Below are 24,848 nucleotides of genomic sequence, written 5' to 3' on the forward strand. Positions count from 1 at the left end.
ATTATTCCTTTGGGAGTGATGGCATAACTTGCCTTCCTACCATCTGATGCAGCAGAGCTTTAGGTCTCCAAATTGAACTTGGGTGGGTCTTCCAGAGGCACTTTGCATCTGCACTAGTTGTGAGGTTATTCCTACTCCAGCTTTCCTATGACTGGGTTCTTGAAGCCATGCTGTCAGGGACACCCTTCTTGCCATTGTCCCTGAATCCTTGCCCTCTTGGAGAGACCCCAGAGAGCGGAGCGAGATGCAAACAAGTGTTAATAATGAATTAATCTTTTCCTCCTATCCCTGGTAGTGGCTTAACTGTACTCTCTCTTTGTGTGTGGATTCTATGCTCCAGCAAAGGGGTTCCACAAATTCTGGGGAAGTGGGTGGGCTGAGAGAGGAAGGAAAGGTGGGAATTATGCTACAGAGCAACAATCTACCCTACATTCTCCCCCCAGCCCCCTGCTGCAGACAGAGAGCTGTGGTTTGTTTTTTTCTCCCCCCTCCATGGAGTCAGGAGGCAAAATCTGAAGCTTAGTTTGAACTGTACAAATTCAAGCTTTTAGTGCAATTTAACTTAGTGCTCAGCACGCTGAACCACCATAACAGCTACCAACTTACTATTTTTAAATGGGCACTGTACCCAACACATTTCAGTAGAACACATTTAGACACCAGATGGTTCACGTTATATTTGTTGTTTAAGCACAGACATGCTTAAGCTGGAAAATCTGTAAACTCAATGTTTTACAGCTGAAATAAGAACTGGCCTTTTGCCAAAGATACAGGACCAGATCTTGGACCCCTTTCTCCAATCACTCCTGTAGCATAAAACAGGCAAAAAGGTGTTTTAACAGACCACTTGGGGATTCCCCCCCCAATGTAGGGAGGCATATGTTGCATGTGTCATATCCTTATGTAATACAGGAAGTTATCCATCTGGAAATCATTTGTACAGAGATCACCTGATCACTCACAGGATACAAACCAATGAAGTGATGCTTAGTTCTTAGGAAGCTTAGTTCCTAGAACACTAAGCATCATTTCACATCCAGTGAGTGACGGCACTGTTTGTCCGCATTGGAGTGTGGTTTAGGAAAGAACACTGAAAAGTAAATCATTTGGTTAAGGTGAAATTGTGAAACTATTGAGGCAGCATTGGTGATTAGAGTCCTGGTTGGAGGATGACATGGAAACGGAACACACTGGCATACATTGCTCTGAACTGTCCACCACCATAAGTAGTCCAGGATCTCTGGAGGCACTCAGATAAGCATGTCCAATGAATGACAACTTGGGCAACAGACCAACCTCTGCCATGCTTGAAGAGGGCAAAGATGCAATCTTGTATGCTGGATGATGTAAATGCTTGCAGCTATATGGTACAGTAACTTTAGGCATACACAGATCATAGTTGAAGCTTGAGGCTGTAGTGCCAGACAGATGCCGAATTACTTGAAATCATTCTTGGCAAAAATGCTCTTTAAGTCATAGAATGCAGTAAGGTCCCGATAAACATGAATTTGAGTTGGTGTTAATGGCAACTTTTGTTCAATAGGAGACCCAGATGACCGAAAAGTAGTAGTGTGAATTGGACATGGGAGAGGACTTGTTCTCTGGACTTTCTCCTCACTAATCAAAATCAGCAAGGCTCAGGAAAACAAGAATTCTTCTTTTTCGGAAGAATGCTGACACTAGTGTCATGCATTTTGTAAAAAACAAGATGTCAAGGATAAGCCGAAGTGAAGCATGGTGTATTGATAGTGGTGGCCTGTCAAAAAAAAAAAAAATCTTAAGTCTCCCATGGCTCAGGAGAATTGTCATGTGGAAATATGCACCCACCTTATAGTAGCTCCAGCTAGGTTGTATTTCCCTAGGTTTCATCCCTCCTTTGGATTTGAGGACCAGGAAATACTGGGACTAAAACCCCTTTCCCCAATGCTATAGAGGAACCTCCCCTATAGCTCCCCTGGAAAACAGAGTCTGGGCCTGTTACAGAAGCAGTGATGTGTGAGGGGGTCCCCGAAGAGGGACAGGATAGGGAGCTGGCAGAGGCAAGGGGATGGACAATAACTGAATGGCATAAGTACTGTGAGATCAGCTTATGATCCATTTGTCTGTGGTAACCATATCCCAAAGCATTATAAAAGTGAGACAGTGTGTCTCCAAAACAGAGTAAATAGAGATGGCAGAAAATCACAACTGAAACTCTGTTTGGACATGCAAGTCAAAATGGATGCTTGCAGGATGCTAGAGGTGAACAAGTTGGCTGATTGAAACTGTATCCAGAAGAATGATACCACTTTGTGGCTGGGGTACAAACTCCCAAAGAATGTAAAGTAGCCTGAGAGTCCTTAAAAAAATGTAAAGTTGTGCGAGTCTTTTCTGAAAGCAAAAACCACCACCAAAAGGTAAATCACCAGGTTCTGCAGATCAGCAACAATGCCAGAATTCCATAGCCACAGGGCCTTCACGGTCACAGCTGATGCCATAATTCAGGACAAAGCATCCGCCACATCCAGAGCCAACTGCAGCAAAGTCTTTGCCACCATATGGCCCTTTGTAGTGAAAGCCTACAAATCCCCCGTGGAGGCCTCTGGCAACTTCTCTGTTAATTAATTGGGATGCTGTGTCCAACTTAAGTCATATTTGGGTAACAGTGCCTTCTGCTTTGCAATGCTCATCTGCAATGAAGAAGTCTCAAATTTTTCTTCCTCCCCATCAAGTCTAACCTCTTGGTGGGAGACTTATATCTCCCCTGCTGTGATCTGTCATTTACTGCTGTCACCAAGAAAGAATTAGGACAGGGATCGGCATCCTTTGGCACGTGGCCCATCAGGGAAATCCGCTGGCTAGCCGGGACGGTTTGTTTACCTGCAGCATCCACAGGTTTGGCCAATTGCAGCTCCCACTGGCCGCAGTTCGCCGTTCCAGGCCAATGGGGGCTGGGAGAAGTGGCGGCCAGCACATCCCATGGCCCACACCACTTCCCGCAGCCCCCATTGGCCTGGAACAGCAAACCGCGGCCAGTGGGAGCTGCAATTGGCCAAACCTGTGGATGCTGCAGGTAAACAAACCGTCCTGGCTAGCCAGCGGATTTCCCTAATGGGCTGCATGCCAAAGATTGCTGATCCCTGAATTAGGAGCTGAATGAGAGTAAACACTTGAAGTCTTGCAGGGGGACATAAAATGGCTTTTCAGACCACTTAGCTGTAGGTGGTAATGGGTGTATTCTAAGGAAACCTGGTAGACTTCATTTATCTGGCAAACCACTCTCCCCAGAGCTGAGGACTGAAGAATATCCAGCAACTTATGGGCATTCTCTTGCACATACTCGGCCTGGAACTGCAAGGAAGAAGTGGTCATGTACTTCTGTACCAGATACGGCCTAGTCGTATCTGAGCAAGATACGCAGCAGATGTGGTCATCACAACAGCTTTAAATGCTCTGCCAAGAATGGCTGAGGTTCATTTAAATAAGATCTCTTATACACAGTTTTCAGAGTAGCAGCCGTGTTAGTCTGTATCCGCAAAAAGAAAAAGGAGGACTTGTGGCACCTTAGAGACTAACAAATGTATTTGAGCACAAGCTTTCGTGAGCTACAGCTCACTTCATCGGATGCATCCGATGCAGCTCATGAAAGCTTGTGCTCAAATACATTTGTTAGTCTCTAAGGTGCCACAAGTCCTCCTTTTCTTTTTGCTTATACACAGTGTCACCTAGTGGCTGAAGAGTATAATACAGTTTAGCATTCCATTACAGAAGCCATACTCTGAAAAGGTCCTGGTATAACTTAAAGTCCTCAAGCATCAGTGAGGAAGAATGCAGTGCTGCAGAGAGGAAGAAGGGTGTATGATCAATGGAGGCTGATGTGAAGGGGCTGGTTTCTGCAAGAGATGGTCAGTCTGGAGTGACTCAGGAAGAATAACCTCTGATTACACTTGTAATAGAGGCAGCTCCAGGATAGAAACCACAGATGGAATCAGCAATCTTGCCCAGAACTCCCAAAGAGTGGGATTTCCCAGACCAAGGCACATGCCAAGGATTCCATGAACACAACTAGGAATAGGGGTGAGGTATTAGTGGCTAGTAGGTAGCAGACCAAGGACCCATATCCATACTTCTGGAATGGTGCCAATCCCAGTACCAATGGTGATGCAAGGGAACAATCCCTCTTCCTGATAATGGAAGCACTGGTTCTTCAGGCAGGAGCCACACTTCATGATGGCTCCAAAGTGGGACCAGGCAATCACTTTTCCTTAATGTGCCCTTTACCCAGGCACCACAAATCCTCTCTGTGTGTGTGGGGGTCACTATTGGGGATAGCAACTCCACGTTTAAACCTCAGTGAGGGCATTATCCAGGGCAATTAACTATCTAGCCTAACTACTGTAACTAAACATAAGGGGTACCACTGAGCTACACTAACTACATACAATGAATTAAATTCCCAGAAAAGAATGAGGGGGGAAGAAAAAAAAAGGGGGAAACGTGAGGTAAATCTCACACAGAATGCTTCAACTCTAGCTACAGGTGGTGAGAAGGAATGGAGGGGGGGGGGGGGAGAGAAGGGATGAGGCGTGCCTTGGGGCAGCACTAACCTTAAATAGCCAGCAGAGGGGATAGAGCCACAGGACCCAAGCACCATCCCTGTGAGCACTGCTAGGCAAAGTTCTCTGGCTTTGGTGTGCTGGGCACTCATGTACCTGAGTGGAATACAAATCTGCAACCACTCAAAGACTAACTATAAATTGCTTTTACTGAAAAATTATGGTGTAATTAAGAAATAGAGGCAGAACTCATGTGTGTTAATGAACAGGTATTGTATACTGTAAAAATATTTTGATTCAATATTAATCCAGATAAACGCTCACATTTATTGCCTTTTTCAAATAATTCTTAGTTTTTCTGCATCAGATTTTAAATCAGCTATCATGCCATTTTTGAATATTCCACATCAAAAAAAATATATGTGGGAATCAACTGCAGAATATTTAGGAACATATTATTGCCATGCCGTTTTAATTTCTTTTCAAAAGGCTTTCCATTGTATAGAACAGGAATATTATATTTTCTCTGTGAAAGATTATAACCATTTCAGTATTACAGGTCATCATTAGTATACTAACTGTACCTATAACCCTCATAGTTTAGATAACCATTACTGAAAATGATACCCATCTCAACTTGCTTCTGTGTCCTTTAACTATATACCAAGGGCATTCAGGAAAACAAATTTGAGAAATTTAATCCTATAATTTAAACACTAGGTGGAGCCCACTTCCCAAAACTGAAAATGAAAAACTATCCTTACAACATCTTCTTATAAACCTATTATAGTATCTGGTTATGAATAAACATGACCCCCCCCAACAAAAAAAACCCCAAACATCTGTGGCAATCATTACAGCCAAAATATATACTAGACAATTATATCACTGAATAAAAATCACTGGTTTTAACACTGGGCAGTAGTAAAAATGGATTATTTAGAAGAATGTGAATTTGCCAAACATTTTATATTATTTTGAAAAGAAAAGAGCTACAGTAGTTTGATAAACTAGAAACAAAGTGCCATATGACAAGCAATGTATTGAGACAGATGGAAGAGTAAAATCGATTAGTCAGGTCTCCATTTTGACATACAAATGTATTGACTCAGACTATGCTAGTATTCTCTTATCTATAAAATAGCTTAAATCCAATTGAATTTTGCTTAGCTTTCACTTGTTGTAATCAGAAAGCTAAAATACTTTGGGATGCCTTTGATAAAATGCCAGTTCACTGAACACAACATACCCTGTGATTAGGTATGGTACGTGAGCTTTGGTGTTAAAAATAGGCTGCAACAGCACAACACCTCTGTACAGCCATGCTGGAGAAAGAGGAAAAAATAAATTTCTAAGATACAATATGCAACTTGGTGGTCACTTACAGCCACGGGATAAATCCAAACCATTATCTCAGGCTGCATTCCAAAAGACTGCCGCTTCTGCAGTATTTCAGCTAGACTTCTGTCTCACCTGTCTCAAAAGGCAAAGTTCAGATACCACTCAGAAGTGGGCAACCCTTGCCTTTTCTCAGACTGATAAAAGACATGTCAGTTAATATCTATCAGTTCTGGGAACAATAAAAGTAGCTTAAGGCCTTACATGGAAACCTAGGCTATACAAGGTTCAGTTTGGCTGACAGCAGAACTATTGTGGATTACTTTAACCTTTGAACAGTACAGGCCTTTGGCCTCACTTAACTCGCTTCCAACAAAGCTATGAATATTGGCTAATCAAGATTAAGACAGAGCTAACTGCCTTCATGCTTATTACAAGAAACTTCATTTTGTTCATAATCACTGATTTGTTCTGCTCACACTAAATCAATCACAGAAGCTATATTTTGTGGTTGTCATTTGCCTTAGTACTTTCCATAAGTCCTCTGGCAAGACCGGTCTTGCCAGAGGACATTACTACTAATCCAAATTCACTATTGGATCCTAAATACAATTTCCAGAAGCAGAAGTGGAGTGTGTATAGGGAGGGGATCAGCCATCAAAGAAATACCCTGCTTATTCATTATTCGGTTAAAAGATTTGTAAGGTATGTTTTCTTTATCCCACATCCTGGATGAGGAAAAGGGACCATAAATAATATATGGATTCTATTACATTAGCCACTTAGTGCTGATTGTTTGAAACAAGGTGAAGGGTATTACGTAAAGGATTTACTGCTAGTGGACCATGCCTTTTATTTAAATCTTCAAAAAAATTTCTCAAACAATGGCCCTGTTCCTACAAAGCCATCTGGGTAAGCGGACCTTTAACTGCATCTGGATTGCTTTGCAGCATGAGGGCTTGTACCTAAACCCTGCTCCCTTCAAAGACAATGGGATTTCTGTCATTAGCTTCAATAAGGATATAGTTGGTTACAGCACTAGAACATCTACATTTTTTATTCCCTGTCCCAACAATTGCACTATTATGCTACATGCATTTTCAATACACACGTTAATTCAAAAATCTTCAGCCTGCCCAAGTGGGAGTAAAACAAATGTTTTGCAAGTACTTAAAATATACAATTTAATTTTTATTTTCAAAGCAAATGAAAATAACTTGCACTTATATTCATGTGTGGCCTGATCCAAAGCCCACTGACAGTGAAATGACAACTTCAGTGGGCTTTGGATCAGGCTTGAGATTCAACAGAGCAATTACTTTATTAGCACCAAAATTATCTCACTGACCTTATGCATCAATTGTTTCCTCATTTTGCTGACAGCTAAAAATATAGGTCATAAGAGCTTTTTTCCCCTTCTCTAAACAGTAATTTTAACTACTTCCTTATCAACATCTTCCTGTTCAAGTATAATTTAGAAACCTTTGCCACCATAATTTTCTCTGCTTCATTTTCTTTACAGCTAAGTCTTTGTGTGTCAGACTAAATACTTGTTCATCAGCACTATTATCCAGGCAACAACTGAAAATGAACAGCCATGGTAAAAAAAAAAAAAAAAATACAAAGACTCTGCATATATATAAAAGAAATTAAAAATAAAAGGCAAATTCTTCAGCTTGATCTGCCTGCATAGTATATGAGGTTAACAGAAAAGTGAACATTAAGACACAATTGTTCCTTAAATACAACTCTGAGGACAGTCACTGTACACTGCCATATTCAAAGACTCAAGTGGAGGAGAAAGCTCAGGGCTTTAGCTTCTCATAGGGGGATGATGAAAATATTATGGTCATTATGCTTTCAGTCTCTGGAAATGGAAGTGTGCAGCATATACTGTGTTTTTGACCTCCACTGTTGGTTACAGTTTGTCCTGTTGTGACCTGATCATGACTACCACAGAGAATTCAGCTGCTATGTGGGTGGGAGCAGATGGGATAATGGTAGAAAAAGGAAGCGTAGAATAAAGTGGTGGGTCAAAGCCTCTGAAATCTCATTTGGAGTTGCTAAGTCTATATTTTAATCACTGTCTTGGGGACACCCCACCCACCTCCTCCACCCATTTGTTGGGTTATATGAAGCAAGGGAAAAGCTACTTGTAAATTATCCTAGGCCCCTTCACAAAACAAAAAGCGATTAACAAAATCTGTTTAATTCAAGCAGTTCAAAAAAACCCCAAGACACGGACAATTTAACATGTTTCTAATAAATTCAGTATCCTCAGGCTTTCTATTCTTTCTAGCAGAAGCTGAATTCAAAGCATTTGGTGGAGTGGTTCCATTCTGATAGGTCACCTTCCTAAAGTTTGGATATTTAGTCAGAGTTTACACTAGTTGCTAGGAAGTCTCTTCCCCTCCAGATACCAACTTTGCACCTTACAAGTGCAAATTCTTCCTGAAATCTTATCTCTTCCATCCATTTAGCCAGTTCTCTTCCCTTCCCTCCTTTTACAACCCATGCTCTGGTTGATTCCAGACCACCACCAACTCACACATTTTCTGTGAAGTCACCAACACCCTTTTCCTCCCAAAACAATAATCTGCATCTTACATTTGCTGATATCCCAATATCTCTCTCTCATAGGATCTCAAAAGATCTTAGGTCCAAAGTTTTCAAAAGTAACTAGCAATCCTCAGTGCCTAACCCAAGACACCTTAAGGAAGTCCAGTGTTCAGAAACTGCTGAGAACCCACCATTTAAAAAATGTCTTATAAAGGCATTCAATTAGGCACCCCCCTGCCCCCCCCCAAAAAAATGCAACCAAAATCACTGGTAACTTCTTAAAAAAAAACAACACCCTTCTTGTCCTGGTTACAACAGCTGGTTTGACTACGGCTTTCACATCAGATAACCTAGGATTCTCATCAGGATCAGACTGCAGAGCATTCTTTGACCACAAGAAAGCAAGGATCATACAAGATTTCAAGGCAGCAGCTGAATGAGTAAAGGCTGCCAGCTCTACCAGTAGTTTGGCATGGATTTTGTGGCATATCACATTTCTGTTGTGCATGTGTGCTTAAAGTGAACTTTATTCAGAGCCACTAATGAACCATGCTGTCACCAGACATATAACACTTAGCTTGTTTACCAAGACTTGGGCTCTAATTGTTACATTTTTGTTATAAAAATGTTATATTTTTGTGACATGCAAATATAACCAGATTGCTTTTTCTCAGCCCCAGATTTAATCAAAACTACAACAATGAAAACTGGGTGAAACAAAGTTTGTCCATTTTAATCATCATTAGTTATAACAGTATGAGGAAGTGCCTCTGCCCCACAAAACAAGGTATTAAAAGTGGCATCTGTGTATGCAGCATATGAATGGTCAGTTATACTTTTACGTTGTAAAATATTAACTAAGGTAGCCTAAAAGTAAAACAAAATACAAGGTGAAGTTTGATAGTGAACAATATATTTCAATAGTTCTCAGACTTGAGGTTTTATTAGTATGTATAGCAGAGAAAATATGCAACATATTCCTGGACACAGGAGTCATTACTCTCTCAGGTTGATGAAGGCTTCTTAGCACATCAAAGAAGGGGAATCTGAAGCAGCTCACTTACAGAGCCCACTGCTACTCAGTTATGAAATTACCTTGCATCAGTCATGCAGAAGGCCACTTAACTGCATTTTTAGCTACATTTCTGAGGAACAACAGGTATCCATGAGAAGAAGTAGTAGTGCAACGTATGTTCATCCAGCATGAAACATATGGAAAATGATTAAGGCCATTACCCTCCAGGACCCTGAACTCACATTACTGCCTTGAGACAAAAAGCTCTGCGGCCTGAGCACAGGGTCAATAAAAAGGGATTAAGAGGCATCACCCTGGAAAGGTACAACAAAAAATAAATTTGCCAGTTTTTATTAGGGAATTCTTTAAAAAGCCATGTTTGTCTTCTCCAAATGGGGTTCCTGTCCTTCACTCTTACCCCCAGGCCAGCAGGGGTGGGGAGTGCCATGGATGGAACCTGTGCAGTCAGTGAAAAGGGGGCATGACAAGCCAGGGTACCTTAATGGTTCTGAGCAATCACCTCTAGCAGATGAGTTCTGATAGAAGCCACAACTAACCCTCTTCTGTTGTATTAGAAGTAGCCCAAATAATCTCCCTCTGCTTCTAAGACCTAGGCATCTGAAGAGGGATGGAAGAGAGATCTTTGCTGCATATCAGATAGAAATCAATAACAAAGGGAATTAATTCACAAATAACTAAATCCAACTACAATACAAAAAGCAGCGAATGATGAAGCCTGTGCACATTTAACAGAGAATTAAAACACGAGAATAAAAAAACATCTACTCACATTTCCACACTACTTGCATTTTAGTGGGAAATCTACAACATACCACTTTTGAATTTTAGGTTATGTTTTATGGCTCTAATTCAGGGTAAGTACATGCTTAGAGTGTCACGGGACTGGAAGGGACCTCAAGAGATCTAGTCCAGTCCCCTGCACTCATGGCAAGACTAAGTATTATCTAGGAGACCATCCCTGACAGGTGTTTTTCTAATCTGCTCTTAAAAATCTCCAGTGATGGAAATTCCACAACTTCCATAGGCAATTTATTCCAAAACTTAACTACCCAAACAGTTATGAAGTTTCTCCTAATGTCCAACCTAAACCTCCCTTGCTGCAATTTAAGCCCATTGCTTCTTGTCCTATCTTCAGGGGTTAATGAGAAGAATTTCTCTCCCTTCTTCTTGTAACAACCTTTTATGTACATGAAAACTGCCCCCTCTCAGTCTTCTCTTCTCCAGACTAAGCAAACCCATTTTTCAATCTTCCCTCACAGGTCAGGTTTTCTAGACCTTTAATCATTTTTGTTGCTCTTCTGTGTTTTCTCCAATTTGTCCACATCTTTCCTGAAATGTGACATCCAGAACAGGACACAATACTCCAGTTGAAGCTTAATCAGGACTGAGTAGAGCCAAAGAATTACTTTGCGTGTCTAGCTTATAACATTCCTGCTAATACATCCCAGAGTGATGTTTGCTTTTTTTGCAACAGTGTTATACTATTGACCCATATTTAGCTTGTGATCCACTATGACCCCCAGATCCCTTTCTGCAGTACTCCTACTTAGGCAGTCATTTCCCATTTTGCATGTGTGCAACTGATTGTTACTTCCTAAGTGGAGTGCTTTGCATTTGGCCTTATTGAATTTCATCCTATTTTCTTCAAACCATTTCTCCAGTTTTTCAAGATCATTTTGAATTAAAATCCTGTCCTCCAAAGCACTTGCATCCCTTCTCAGCTTGGTATCATCCACAAACTTTGTAAGTGTATTCTCTATGCCATTATCTAAATCACTGATGATGCTCAACTCTGTTCAGATCTAAGTAGATGCTTTCCTGAATTGAGTCCACTAGTTATAAAAAACGCAGTCTGTTAGCCCTAAATGAAAGATTCATGCTGTTGTGTCACAATAAGAGTCATGCTGATAATTCCAAGAGTTAGGTTTAAAGCTTTCTAAAACTGAAAAACATTTTGAGTTATGTTTTTCAAAGAGGCAAATTTAATCCTATAACAATTCTGAGTGAATATTAAGAGTTCCAAATATGTTTCTGGAATGGGTCTCTTGGCTGATATGTTTGCAGGAAACAGTTTTATCTGCAGCAGTCTAACCACCTTTAACAGAAAGTCCAGAATGCTAGATATACTAGCCTCATCTGGCATTGGTATTCTACCCTCAATTTGTGTGTAAAGTGAAGAAGAATATGGAGTAGCTATGATGCTTTACTTTTAAACAATCTCAGAGACTAGTTGGGTTGGAAATCCTTTACATACACAAGAATTGTGGTACAGTATTTAATGCAAACAAGTCAACAATGTTATATACCTCTTCTAGGGATTCATGCCACAAGCAACAGTGGTATTATGAGAAAATGAACTGATTTGCATACTATATTTCTGAAAAGTCACATAATGAATTAATTTTTTATTTGAATGATTTACAGAAACATTATAAGCCAAGGAAAATATTTAGGTACAATTGTTTGTAAGCTTCATAAAATAGTTTAGAAATTATTTTCATGTCAATTATGTAAGAGTGATAAATACTAAAGCTCATAAAATCATCATTTAGAATTAATCCTCTTAATGTTATCTTCCACATTTCTGCCAATATCAAAACAGAGCTTAGGGGGGAAAAATAGACCCCAGCAACATTAGCACCAGATTTAATAACAATTTCATTTTGCTTCTACACTCATGCAGTTCTTTCTGGCACACAAAATAGATCTTTCATTAAATCCAATCCTAGTTTACTAATGCTCTTTTCCTTCCACTGGGCGGGGGGGTGGGGGGGAACACCCCCACTAATGACTTAAAGAGGATTCCAAGACTCACCCCAAAGTTATCCAAATTCCATGTGCCAGAGTTTCATCCAGTACATCAGGTTCATGTTGCAGTCAGCCATAATCATTGGTAAAAACAGAAAAGAAAAAGAAAATCAATTTAGTAATTTGACAACAGCATCATTGTTTTATGTAAAAACAAACATTAAATTGGTTTACATTACAGAATCGTTTCTATCAATTGACTAACTGGATTGAACACAGAAAAATCTTCATAAAATAATCCAGTACCAAAGAAATACGATAGCATATTTCAGCATTGAAAAAAATTAAGGTTTAGTAGTGGTCTGTCAAAGAGGACATCATAACAAGGCTTTAGAAGAACAGTGTGTCTTTTAATTTGTATTTTTTTCATTTGACAATTCTAGGCAGCAAAGATTGCATCTACACAGTGCATAGAAAAGGAATGCCATTTTCACAGATAATACACACACCTAACCCCTTAAATACTGAGATATACTATTTATTAGGACAGAATTAAAAAAAAAAAAAAAAAGACTTAGGACCACACTGAATGGTCATTTTCAGGATCCTGTCTCATGTGACTTGATTTACTGGGGGCTAGCAATATATGCAAAAGCTTTGTGCAACTGAAAGCTGCTGGTTTTCACCCACTCCTTATCTATAAGAAGTTATCACATCCATCCCGAATTCTGGTAATTTCAACAGGTATGTGGTAACCAAAGTCAAAATAATGCAGGTTTTCCATTGACTGGAGCTGTCAAGAAGTGCTTGTATGGTCAAAAAAAAAATCCAGGAAAGTCTTTCCCATTAAAGCTTACCCCACCCCATCAATGGATTTTGTAGGTCATTGATAGAGCTCTTGTATTCAGGGAAGTATAATTTCACTCTTAACTCCAGCTATCAAGTTGCCTAATAGAATACACCTGCAGAATTTAAGAAAAATGTAAAATATATCCTGAAATAGATAACTAGCATGCTTTTTTTTTTAATTTGGGGGATGGAATTATTTTGAGACACTGTACAAATTTCTAGATGCATCTCTGACTAACCAGAATATTTTGTGGGCATATAACAGCAGAGCAAAGTCTGTATTCCTAGATAGATAATATGATTGTTTCTGGAATTCAAGGGAGAATTAGAGGTACTAAGTGCAGAGTTACTATGTCAGATAAAGAAAACAACATGGACTCCAATGGAAAGAGAAAGGACAAGAAAGAAATAGTAACTTTATTATACTAGTGATTTGATCACCACAGTTTGCCTGTACCATAAGAAACTGCCAATACTGAAAATGTGCCAAGAAGATAAAGTTGGTTTAATCTGCTGTCAAAGATTTGTAATAATCTTCCCATCAGATATTTTTGGCCTGCCCAGATTCTTCAACCCAAGGGCTAGTCTACACGGACAATGTTAAAGTGCTGCCGTGGTAGCGCTTTAATATGGCTTGTGTGGTTGCAGTGCAGTGCTGGGAGAGAGCTCTCCCAGCACTCAAAAAAAAAACCCCAAAACCCACACCTCCACAAGGGGCGTAGCTCCCACCGCTGGTACACTGTCTACACTGGTACTTTACAGCGCTGAAACTAGCTGTGCTCAGGGGGGTGTTTTTTCACAACCCTGGAGGGAGAAAGTTGCAGTGCTGTAAATTGCCAGTGTAGACAAGCCCTCAGTGTCTTTATATTTTCCAAAGCACTATAATAGGCTCCACTATGTCTATATAGGGCTGAGATCTGATCAGATCACAAGGTAAGTAGAATCTGGCATGATCAGTGTTTAGATGTCCAGAAGACTCAAAGCACTGCAAAAAGCAGAACTGGCAATGCAGAAGGTGGTACTTTTTCCTTCTGACTTGGTGCTGAAATAATGTCCTTGATGGGCCATCAGGGGAAAAATAATCTACAGGCTCTAAGGAGACTGCAACCAGCAATCACTAATACTCAACACTCCTATGAATAGCAGTTGCCGAGTCACTTGACATTTCCCGCCCCCCCAACAGTACTTCCAATGTCTACTACTATGGAAGTAAAGAACGTTGGTGTATACAATGGTGAGAGAAAAGAGACAGGTTACAAGAAGCAAAAAGATATATTGATAAATTGTTTTGACCACTTGATGCAAATATTTTACCGCAACTCCCTTTGTATTGCCTATGTCACTTGCATCCATCCACCACTTTGGCCTTGCCCATGACATTTTGGAAAAAAAAAAAAAAAAAAGTCAGTTTAGTGTCTCGGCTGTATGCCAATTTGACTAAATTACAGATTAGTACACTTTACCTACCTGGATTCCCTATGCATTTTTAACATGAAGCTGTGTTTGTCATTTCTATTCCTAAAGTGCTGTTATAAAACTGCCACATTTCATCCCAGAAGTAAATATGTTTAGCTGGTGGCTGAAATGAAGTAAAGCACTTTGAAGTGACAATATATAAATTGTAATAGATTAGTAGTAATCTGCCACAGGATTTGTAACATCAAGAACAAGATTTACTACCAGATTCTTGAACCCTAGATTATATTATGAAGTGAGGTCATTCTATTTGTATTCAATACACAATGGTCAGTCAGTCACACATAGGTACGTTTCACATTGTTCATCAGCTATTCCTTTCACAATAACTATGTTATGATCAGACACTACCCATTTTACCAGAGCCAGAAGAATCCCGGGTTTGTTGCAGCAACAAGATCCTCTCTAACATCAGGCATTATGAACAAAGTCATTCGGTCTACATTTGCCCACAACCTTAACTGTATCTTCATAACCAGCTTTAGCATCAATAGGCATAGTAAGTAAAAGCTCTTTACATCTACATTCTAGTTTGTATGCGACCATGAGCTAAAGTTAAATGTTTTACTTTCCAATCCAATAAGTATTAGAGAGGAATGTGTAGACAACACTGCTTAATCCACATTTTAAGGACAGAATTACAATCTATCACCAAAAATTGTAATGTTCCTGTGTCATGAACAGTGGTTTAGGAACAATTTTTATACTAAGTGTGCTGCAAGTAGAAACCATGTATTTTGTTATTACTACTTTAAGCCAGCGGGTGCACACCCCAGCACACCAGTCATGAACCCAGACCAAGTGACCCAAATGAAATGAGTTCAACCTGTTCATAGGCTACTAGATGTTTCACATCAGGCTTACATTTTTTCAGGTGCAATTTTGAACTCAATTTGGACCCACAAGTGAATGACTAGGAAAAGTAAGAATGAACTGTACATACAAAACTGTGGCCACAGTTCGTGGCAGGTACAAAACTGTGAATTCCCATTCATGTCTATAATGAAAAGGCTGCAAGTGTCAGAACATACTATTGAACTGGAAATAGAACTAAGAGGTAGCCAACTGGCAAGAATTACCATTTGTCTGAAGAATCCTACTCACTCACCAAGCAGTATGTACTTCAGTGCCACTGGCTGCACCGCAACAGACTAAAAATGAAAGACCCTGATTGCTCACACCTCATTTTCTTAAAAATAACCCTAGAAAAATTTCTACTTTAGGTCTGTTCCTGTAGTTTATGCTCCCAGAAGTGACAGACAAGTAGTTCACTATTTTCCCCCAAAGCAATCAGTGTGAGAATTCTCCCACACTTACCTTCCTTGCTTTCCACCCATAAAAATAAAATTAGCAAATATGTTCTCAACTGTGTTCCCCCCAAGCTCTTAACTGAGGATATATTTGCCAGCTTGCTAGCTGTCATAAATATAAAGGGAAGGGTAACCACCTTTCTGTATACAGTGCTACAAAATCCCTCCTGGCCAGAGGCAAAATCCTTTCACCTGTAAAGGGTTAAGAAGCTAAGGTAACTTTGCTGGCACCTGACCCAAAATGACCAACGAGGAGACAAGATACTTTCAAATCTGGAGGGGGGGAAAAAGGCTTTTGTCCATCTGTGTGATTATACCTTTGCCAGGAACAGATCAAGGATGCAAGCCCTCCAACTCCTGTAAAGTTAAAAAGGTTTTTGTTTTGGCTTGTAAATTCACTGTGCTGGAGGGAATGTGTATTCCTGTTTGTGTCTTTTTGTAACGTAGGCCTTTTTGCCTAGAGGGATTCTCTATCTTTTGAATCTGATTACCCTGTAAAGTATTTACCATCCTGATTTTACAGAGGTGATTCTTTTACCTTTTCTTTAAATAGATTCTTAAAAGAAGAATTTTGATTGATTTTTCATTGTTCTTAAGATCCAAGGGTTTGGGTCTGTGTTCACCTGTACCAATTGGTGAGGATATCATCATCATCAAGCCTTCCCCAGGAAATGGGGTGTAGGGCTTGGGGGAATAGGACTCCAAGTGGTCCTTTCCCTGTTCTTTGTCTAAATCACTTGGCGGTGGCAGCATACTGTTCAAGGACAAGGCAAAATCTGTGCCTTGGGGAAGTTTTAACCTAAGCTGGTAAGAATAAGCTTAGAGGGTCTTTCATGTGAGTCCCCACATCTGTACCCTAGAGTTCAGAGTGGGGGAGGAACCCTGACACTAGCCAACAAATTTTCTTGGAGAATGCGGCAGGGTGAAGGAGGAAGCAGTGTTGCCAACTCTCCGGATTTTACTGATGGTCTTGTGAACATTTTTTTTTGTGAAAGATTTCTCATTAACTTCTGATTTCTGCCTTCAATCTTGTGACATTCTGCCCCTATTCAGAATGGCTACTGTCTACCATTACTATCCATAGGACTGAAGCAACAGGCTGTGCTCAGCAAGAATTGTTACCATATCCTCTCAGCCTTCACAAGTGAAAGCGAGACTACCCCCAGCAAAAAATGGTGGGCATTTAATCACTCTGGGAAGGCAGACAGGTGACAGAAGAATGTAGAGATGCAGAAAAGTGGATGTGATAGTAAAATGATCAGGCAATTGAGGAGTCAAGAAAACATGGGAAAGCAGCAGCTGACAGAGTGGTGCAGGGAAAGCACATGGGTGGTGGGGGGGGGAGACGACAGACTGGGAGGGATGCAGGGAAATGTGGTATGGTAGGGCAGAGAAGGAGAATGTGAGGAGAAAGGGAAGGGGCAAGTGACTACGGGGAAGCATGGAGGGAGAATATCAGAGGGGTAGTTGCCTATCTTGTTTAGGTTTCAGAGTAACAGCCGTGTTAGTTTGTATTCGCAGAAAGAAAAGGAGTACTTGTGGCACCTTAGAGACTAACCAATTTATTTGAGCATAAGCTACAGCTGTAGCTCATGAAAGCTTATGCTCAAATAAATTGGTTAGTCGCTAAGGTGCCACAAGTACTCCTTTTCTTTTTATCTTGTTTAGGTAGAGATGGAGAGGAGTAGAATGTCAACTTCCCAACCTTAGGGGATAGGAGCGGCTACATGGAGTCCCCACATAGTGAGCAGAGAAGCCTGAATTTCTGAGTATGTACCTAAGGTTCAGTTTTGAACCTGAGATGATCATACACAAATTTTGAGTTGGTAGCTTCCCACTAAAATTAAAATATATATATCAGAAGGCATGTGAAAAAGAGATACATATTTTTTAAATCTCAAATTTGAGCCATCTCATGATTTTTGGTGTTGGGTGTTGTAAATATTGCAGAAGCAATAGGTGATGGCCCATGTTTTCATTCCCACTTTCTAGGTCACTACTAGATTTTCTGCTGTACATACCACATGGTAGCTGCTTGATTTAGGGTAAGAAGGAGATAATTGCTCTGTAGACATAGTCTAATGTAAGACTTTTTTTAAATTCTCACTGCTCTCCTTATGTACTCTCTCTCCACCCTTACCCGCTCCATTTGTGCAGGACAACGGTTATGAAGCTGAAAGTGTTGGTTCAGTTCTCAGCTCCAGGCAGCAATTTTAGGGTCAATTACTTCTTCACCAGACGCTGAAATCAGTTTTTCAGGCACCATATTAGCTGTAAATATTTCAGAGGACAGTGGATTTTTATTTCCTATTTTCAGTGTGAACCCTCTACTCACAACCCACATAAGAATCTTTTGTTGTTAGAAATATCTATTTAGTTTCTATTGCTGGGGTCTGATTCCAATTTGCAGTCTTCATGATATGTGCAAGTGTACTACTTGTTGCATTGCCACTGATCCTATTTGGTGGTAAGAACTGCAACTCATACATAATGCCACAAATCCTAAATAAAGGAGTAAGTGTTCAAAGCGTTGTGCAAAATTTCAGCCATTTATTTCACACTTACATGCATATAAGACTTTCAGCTAAAAACATTTATGATTCATCTTGGATCCATCCTAACCCATGGGTTAGGAGTAAGAAAGATTTGAAACGAATCATATACCACTGAAATGCAAGAATGTCAGTCTAGCACAGAGTTAATACAGTACACAGAGTATTAACTATCAGACTCAATTTGGTCAGCTGTCCAATGAAGAAAACAATCAAACTGCACTGCACATCTTTCAGTAATATTATATTGAAAAATACAAAGTAACTACAAGGCCCTGATCCTGAAACTTGTTTCACATGGGGACGAGGGTCCAGTTGCAGGATCTGGCCATTACATATTCCTATATTTTGAGAGAAAGGAAAGATAATGGAAGTCTTCATTATTGTTGATGATTTTAGATTTTTATTTTCTGAGGTGCCAAAGAAAGGAAAGTTTCACTATAGAAGATGTTTATATTTTACGGTCATAGCTAAATTGGTAAAGACAACTTCAGAATATTAAAATAAATGGAAAAGCTTTATGCAAACAAACTTTCCTTGCCAAATATTAACCTTTTCTGTATGTTGTGAATCTTTAGCAAATGTAAATTTTAAATAAAGTGCTAAGCAATGTCAGAATAGGATGCTAATGCCTTGAAAAGAAATGAAGCCAGGAACATAAGAACAGCCATACTGGGTCAGACCAAAGGTCCATCTAGCCCAGTATACTGTCTTACAACAGTGGCCAATGCTAGGTGCCCCAGAGGGAATGCACAGAACAAGTAATCATCAAGTGATCCATCCCGTCACCCATTTCCAGCTTCTGGCAAACATAGGCTAGGGACACCATCCTTGCCCATCCTGGCTAATATCCATTCATGGACCAATCCTCCATGAACTTATCTAGTTCTTTTTGGAACCCTGTTATAGTCTTGGCCTTCACTACATCTTCTGGCAAGGAGTTCCAGAAGTTAACTGTGCATCATGTGAAAAAATTCTCCCTTTTGCTTATTTAAAGCCTGCTGCCTATTAATTTCATTTTGTGACCCCTAGTTCTCATATTATGAGAAGGAGTAAATAACACTTCTTTACTTTCTCCACACCAGTCATGATTTTATAGACCTCAATCATATCCCCCCTTAGTTGTCTCTTTTCCAAGCTGAAAAGTCCCAGTTTTATTAATCTTTCCTCATATGGAAGCCGTTCCAAACCCCTAATCATTTTTGTTGCCCTTTTCTGTACCTTTTCCAATATATCTTTTTTGAGATGGGTGTCCACATCTGCACACAGTATTCAAGATGTATACCATGTATACCATGGATTTATAGAGGGGCAATATGATATTTTCTGTCTTATTATCTATCCCTTTCTTATAGGAATGTAAATAGCTATTTAAAAAAAATTAACTGTGTAATCGATTAAAATTTTATCAGTTACATGGTTAAATGTTTATCTGGGGAACTAAGGATGCGAGAGGTGTGTTGTGGCACCCCCACCTTTTATGGGGTTGCTAGCTGCCACCCCTGGAGGCCCCTCCTGGCTGCTGCTCTGGCTGGCAGCGGAGTGTAATCATTAACTGAAACCAATAAGACTGATGCTTATCAGCTAACCTTTTACATCCCTACTCTCTTAATGATTCCCAACATTCTGTTCACTTTTTTGACTGCTGCTGCACATTGAGTGGACGTTTACGTAGAATAATCCACAATGACTCCAAGATCTCCTTCTTGAGTGGTAACAGCTAATTTAGATGCCATCATTGTATATGTATAGTTGGGATTATGTTTTCCAATGTGCATTACTTTGAATTTCATCTGCCATTTTGTTGCCCAATCACCCAGTTTTGAGAGATCCTTTTGTAGCTCTTTGCAGTCTGCCTGGGACTTAACTATCTTGAGCAATTTTGTATCATCTGCAAATTTTGCCACCTTACTGTTTACCCCTTTTTCCAGATCATTTATGAATACGTTGAACAGCACTGGTTCCAGTACAGACCCCTGGGGGACACCACTGTTTACCTCTCTCCATTCTGAGAGCAGACCATTTATTCCTACCCTTTGTTTCCTAGCTTTTAATGAGTTACCAATTCATGAGAGAACCTTCCCTCTTCTCCCATGACAGCTTACTTTGCTTAAGAACCTTTGGTGAGGCTTGTCAAAAGCTTTCCGAAAAATCTAAGTACACGATATCCACTGGATCCTCCTTGTCCACGTGCTTGATGACCCCTCTTGAAGAATTCTAGTAGATTGGTGAGGCACAATTTCCCTTTACAAAAACCATGTTGATTCTTCACCAACAAATTATGTTAATTTATGTGTCTGAGAATTTTGTTCTTTACTATAGTTTCAACCAGTTTGCTCAGTACTGAAGTCAGGATTACCAGCCTGTAATTGCTGGGATCACCTCTGGAGCCCTTTTTAAAAATTGGTATCCCATTAGCTATCCTCCAGTCATTTGGTAATGAAGCTGATTTAAAATGATAGGTTACAGACTACAGTTAGTAGTTCTACAATTTCACATTTGAGTTCCTTCAGAACTCTTGAGTGAATACCCTCTGGTCCTGGTGACTTATTACTGTTTAGTTTATCAGTTTGTTCCAAAACCTCCTCTAATGACACCTCAATCTGAGACAGTTCCTCAGATCTGTCACCTAAAAAGAATGGCTCAGGTTTGGGAATTTCCCTCACATCCTCAGCCATGAAGATCAACGCAACAAATTCATTCAGTTTCTCCGCAATGGCCATGAGTGCTCCTTTGGCACCTCAATCGTCCAGTGGCCCCACTGGTTGCTTAGCAGGCTTCCTGCTTCTGATGTACTTTAAAAAAATTTGCTATTACTTTCCAAGTCTTTAGCTAGCGGTTCTTCACATTCTTTTTTGGACGTCCTAATTATATTTTTTACGCTTCATTTGCCAGAGTTTATGCTCCTTTCTATTTTCTTCACTAGAATTTAACTTCCACTTTTTAAAGGATGCCCTTTTGCCTCTGCTTCTTTTACTTTGTTGGTTCTCTTACTATGTTTTTTAAATTTGTTATGGAGTGTTCTGGATATTCAAAATGTGACACAGCAGACTTTACATAGTGTAATGCCTAGTTTACCTTTCTCAAATTATACCTCAGTGCTCCAAGAGGTCTTCACAGCTTGATTCACACATTTGAAATTTAACAGATTATATAGCATAAGTGGAGGTACTCACCCAATTACATTGTCCTTCAATAAAACAAATGCAAATCCCCAAATTTCCTCTATCTGCAGCTAAAAATTTCAAACCCGAATGTACTGTTTTAGTCTACAGCCACACTCTCTGCCTGAAGGTCATCAGATCTCACAAGCTAAGCAGGATTGTTTCTGGATGATATCTGTCAGACCCTCCCAAAAATACCCCAGGTGGTAGTGTGTTTAAGATCCAGTAGGACCTTACCACTGAGTCAGCACTCAAACAATACTCCAGCATGATGTTAGGGGGCACTGCGCAAACAAAGGGCTCATCTTTCTGACAAAATGTAAACCAATGCTCCAGTTGTCATTAAACTCTGCAAGAGCTTAGTTATTAGACTCAGTGCCCAGGCCAAGTGTCTTCTTAGGTCATTATATTCTGCCTGCATAAATTTCCCCTACAGTTTCAATATTTTTCATCCGTTCTTGTCTTAAGCTGCTGCATACTGTTCCAGTGCATTCTGAAACTACTGCTGCATTCCTTTCCAGAGATGGCAGCATTTCAGTAGATGAAGTGATTCCTGCGTACAATTTATAAAGTACTCTGAAGTATTTTTTTAATGGAAGAAATATAGTGTATAAAATGTAAGATAATATAAAGTTTAAAAACAGAGCTGCCATCAGGCTTTAGTACACCAAACTAGCTTTTAGTTAGTCTTAATAACCTGGGGCTTCTGAAGGTGTGCATAAATGGTCAGAAGCTAACTCTTCCTAGACTATTAGTAAGATAAAGGCTGTCGCAAATGACAGAGGAAGTGTTGATTTTCCTTAGATTTAAAATGCAATCTGTTTTCTTCTCTAATATAGATGTCATGAGAATTTGTGAATTCTCAATATACTCATTCTTCAAATAGGTACTGCCACAAGTAAACAAAAAACAAAACAAAAAATCCCCCCTCCACTTAATGCACCACCCATCTCTATACTCCCTTTAGAGAATCAGTTTAGAAGCATCAATCTAAAAATGTCAGTTCTGTGTGCAGCATTTCCATTCCAAGTAGAAGAACGCCGCATGTCATATTGAAAGATTCCTTTCTAAGGTCATTCCATGTTCCAGTAAGTTTGTTATGAAGCTCTGGAATGGCAGATAAGGTTATGTTAGATAACAAAGTGCCTTCATAAGCTTGTTCTAGGCAGCAGTGTGCAGCCAATGTTTGAACAAGGGGCTCCTACAAAATTTTCCCTCTTAGAGTCTGCAATAAATCGCATGCTGGAGGATATGTTGTAGCAGCAAGGATGGGGGAGGATTGGGAAAAATCAATTAATCCGTTTTCCTATGTTCCTCTTATAATTACAACCAAGGAAAAATAAGACCATTTGGCAAACAACCTCATATTAAGTGCACTTGCTGGAAGTGGTCATACTTCGTTCCTGAAAAAAAAATGGAATGCACAGTATTTATAGAATAGTGCAGTGCTCAGCTTGTGTGATCTGACATAGGAATGCCAGGTGGGAAGTCCTGGAGGAAAAAGGAAAATAGTCCATAGAAAAATGTTCTTAAAACATGTGATATTTGCATTCTGATGAAATCCAAAAGGAAAAAAAGATTGTTCTACAGAAGTACTTTTGAAAAAAAAAATGTTACTGCAAAACAGTTTTGGTTTTGTATCTTAAAAAATCTCAATGCTGGAGTGGGCATCATTTTCAGATCAAGAGCAGCAATGCCTGAGCTAAAGTATCCATACAATAGTAGAGAGGGACTATACATGAATAGGAGCGAATCATACATTGGAAGTATATGGTATTTGTATTACTATGAAAGACCCATGTATCTGGTCAGAAGGATGAGCAAGTGTTAGATTTTTCATGTAACAGAAATGGAAGCTGACCCACAATCAACTTAAAAAAAAGGCTAGGGCTTTCCTTTAAAAAAAAAAAAAAAAGACACAAACACAGACTATTAACACTTCCTTTAGGAGAGTAGCCCCAGCTCTACAGAGATACATAGTGTCACCTAGGGATTCTTCTTTTCCCATTATGCTGCCAGAGGCAAAAGCCTGCGGCCAGACACAAATGCCAATGTCAGGTGTTAAAATAGGCCTTACAAATCAAATAACTGCGGGAAATCATTTTAAACCACACCTGAAGTCCCAAAATAATCATTTTGGGTTCTATAATCTGTCAGGAAAAGTTAGAAAAATGGCTTCCCAATGCTGAACTGTTGACAAAATGCAAAGTTCTGAATGCTCAAGTTATTGTATTGAGTCCTACAACATCTTTCACAACCCACATGCATTTCAAAATGCTTCTAAAAGTCATAAATTGCCCCTAAGAACTCATTCCTGAGGCAGTGGCGTTAAGATTTTTAGAATCATGTTGTTCATTCTATTTATCCATTCATATTCCTATTTATGTATCTTATTTTCATGCTAGGACATATCCAATATTTATCATTAGAATTTAATATTGAGTCTAAACATTTTGTAAGAAAAAAGAGCAGATAAATGGGCAATTTAAAATGGTGTTCTTATAGCGCGTTGTAGTCCTGGGTCCGAGTCACGTGTACAATGCAAGCTCTTTTTATAGCAGCCAAAAAGAATGCATGTAGTAACATCAGCATCATGCACCCAGGCAATGAGTTGTTCGTATAATGCTGCTAAAACCTCCAGTCACTGATAAAACCCACTTTGAATCTGCTGATTCAGTGTTTAACTTTGTACTCGGAGGATCTCTGCTTGTCATCAGTGCGCTACAACCCTGCGCCTGTGGCTATTTAAAGCTCGCCGTGTGTCTGGAAACAACTTTCAGCAGATTCCCAGCCCTCCCCTTTAGACGCATCTGAACGACCCGCTCCTCCTTTTAACCACAATGAAATGAAACCACCGAGCTATTAGTGGCTGGGCAAGTCTCATCTCAGCAACACGCTCGGACAATCAGCGAGTCCATTAGCTTAGGCAACGTGCCCAGTAATGCCCGTAGATCACTCACAGGAACCCCACAAGATCGCGGTCTTCCGAAGGAGGAAAGATAGAGCACAAACGCACTTGAAAACAGTCCGATCCCAAAGCGATTTTACTAAAGAAGAACGTGCATTGCTGCGGAGTTTAAGGAGAGAGCCTTTTGCACACCCTCTCCTCCAGCCACCCTATGATAACTATAGCTGGGAGATGTAAACAGCCACCTACAATCCCCTACGTTATATCCATTAAAGCCTTCCATGTTCCTTTCAATTAGGGTACATTATATAAACGGGGGAGCGGCATTCCCCAGCGCCGAGGGATTTCAAAGACGACTCTTACATTACAGCAG

The 24,848-nt window shown here is 39.9% G+C and overlaps 1 protein-coding gene across 2 annotated transcripts in view; it reads right to left on the reverse strand.

The window, feature by feature from the left end:
- EPB41L3 (erythrocyte membrane protein band 4.1 like 3) overlaps positions 1-24,848 on the reverse strand; it is a 198,112-nt gene that overhangs the window by 172,090 nt on the left and 1,174 nt on the right. The gene's annotated exons all lie outside the window — the stretch shown is intronic.

The sequence above is a fragment of the Lepidochelys kempii genome, chromosome 2 (genome assembly GCF_965140285.1).
Source record: "Lepidochelys kempii isolate rLepKem1 chromosome 2, rLepKem1.hap1, whole genome shotgun sequence".
Taxonomy (NCBI): domain Eukaryota; kingdom Metazoa; phylum Chordata; order Testudines; family Cheloniidae; genus Lepidochelys; species Lepidochelys kempii.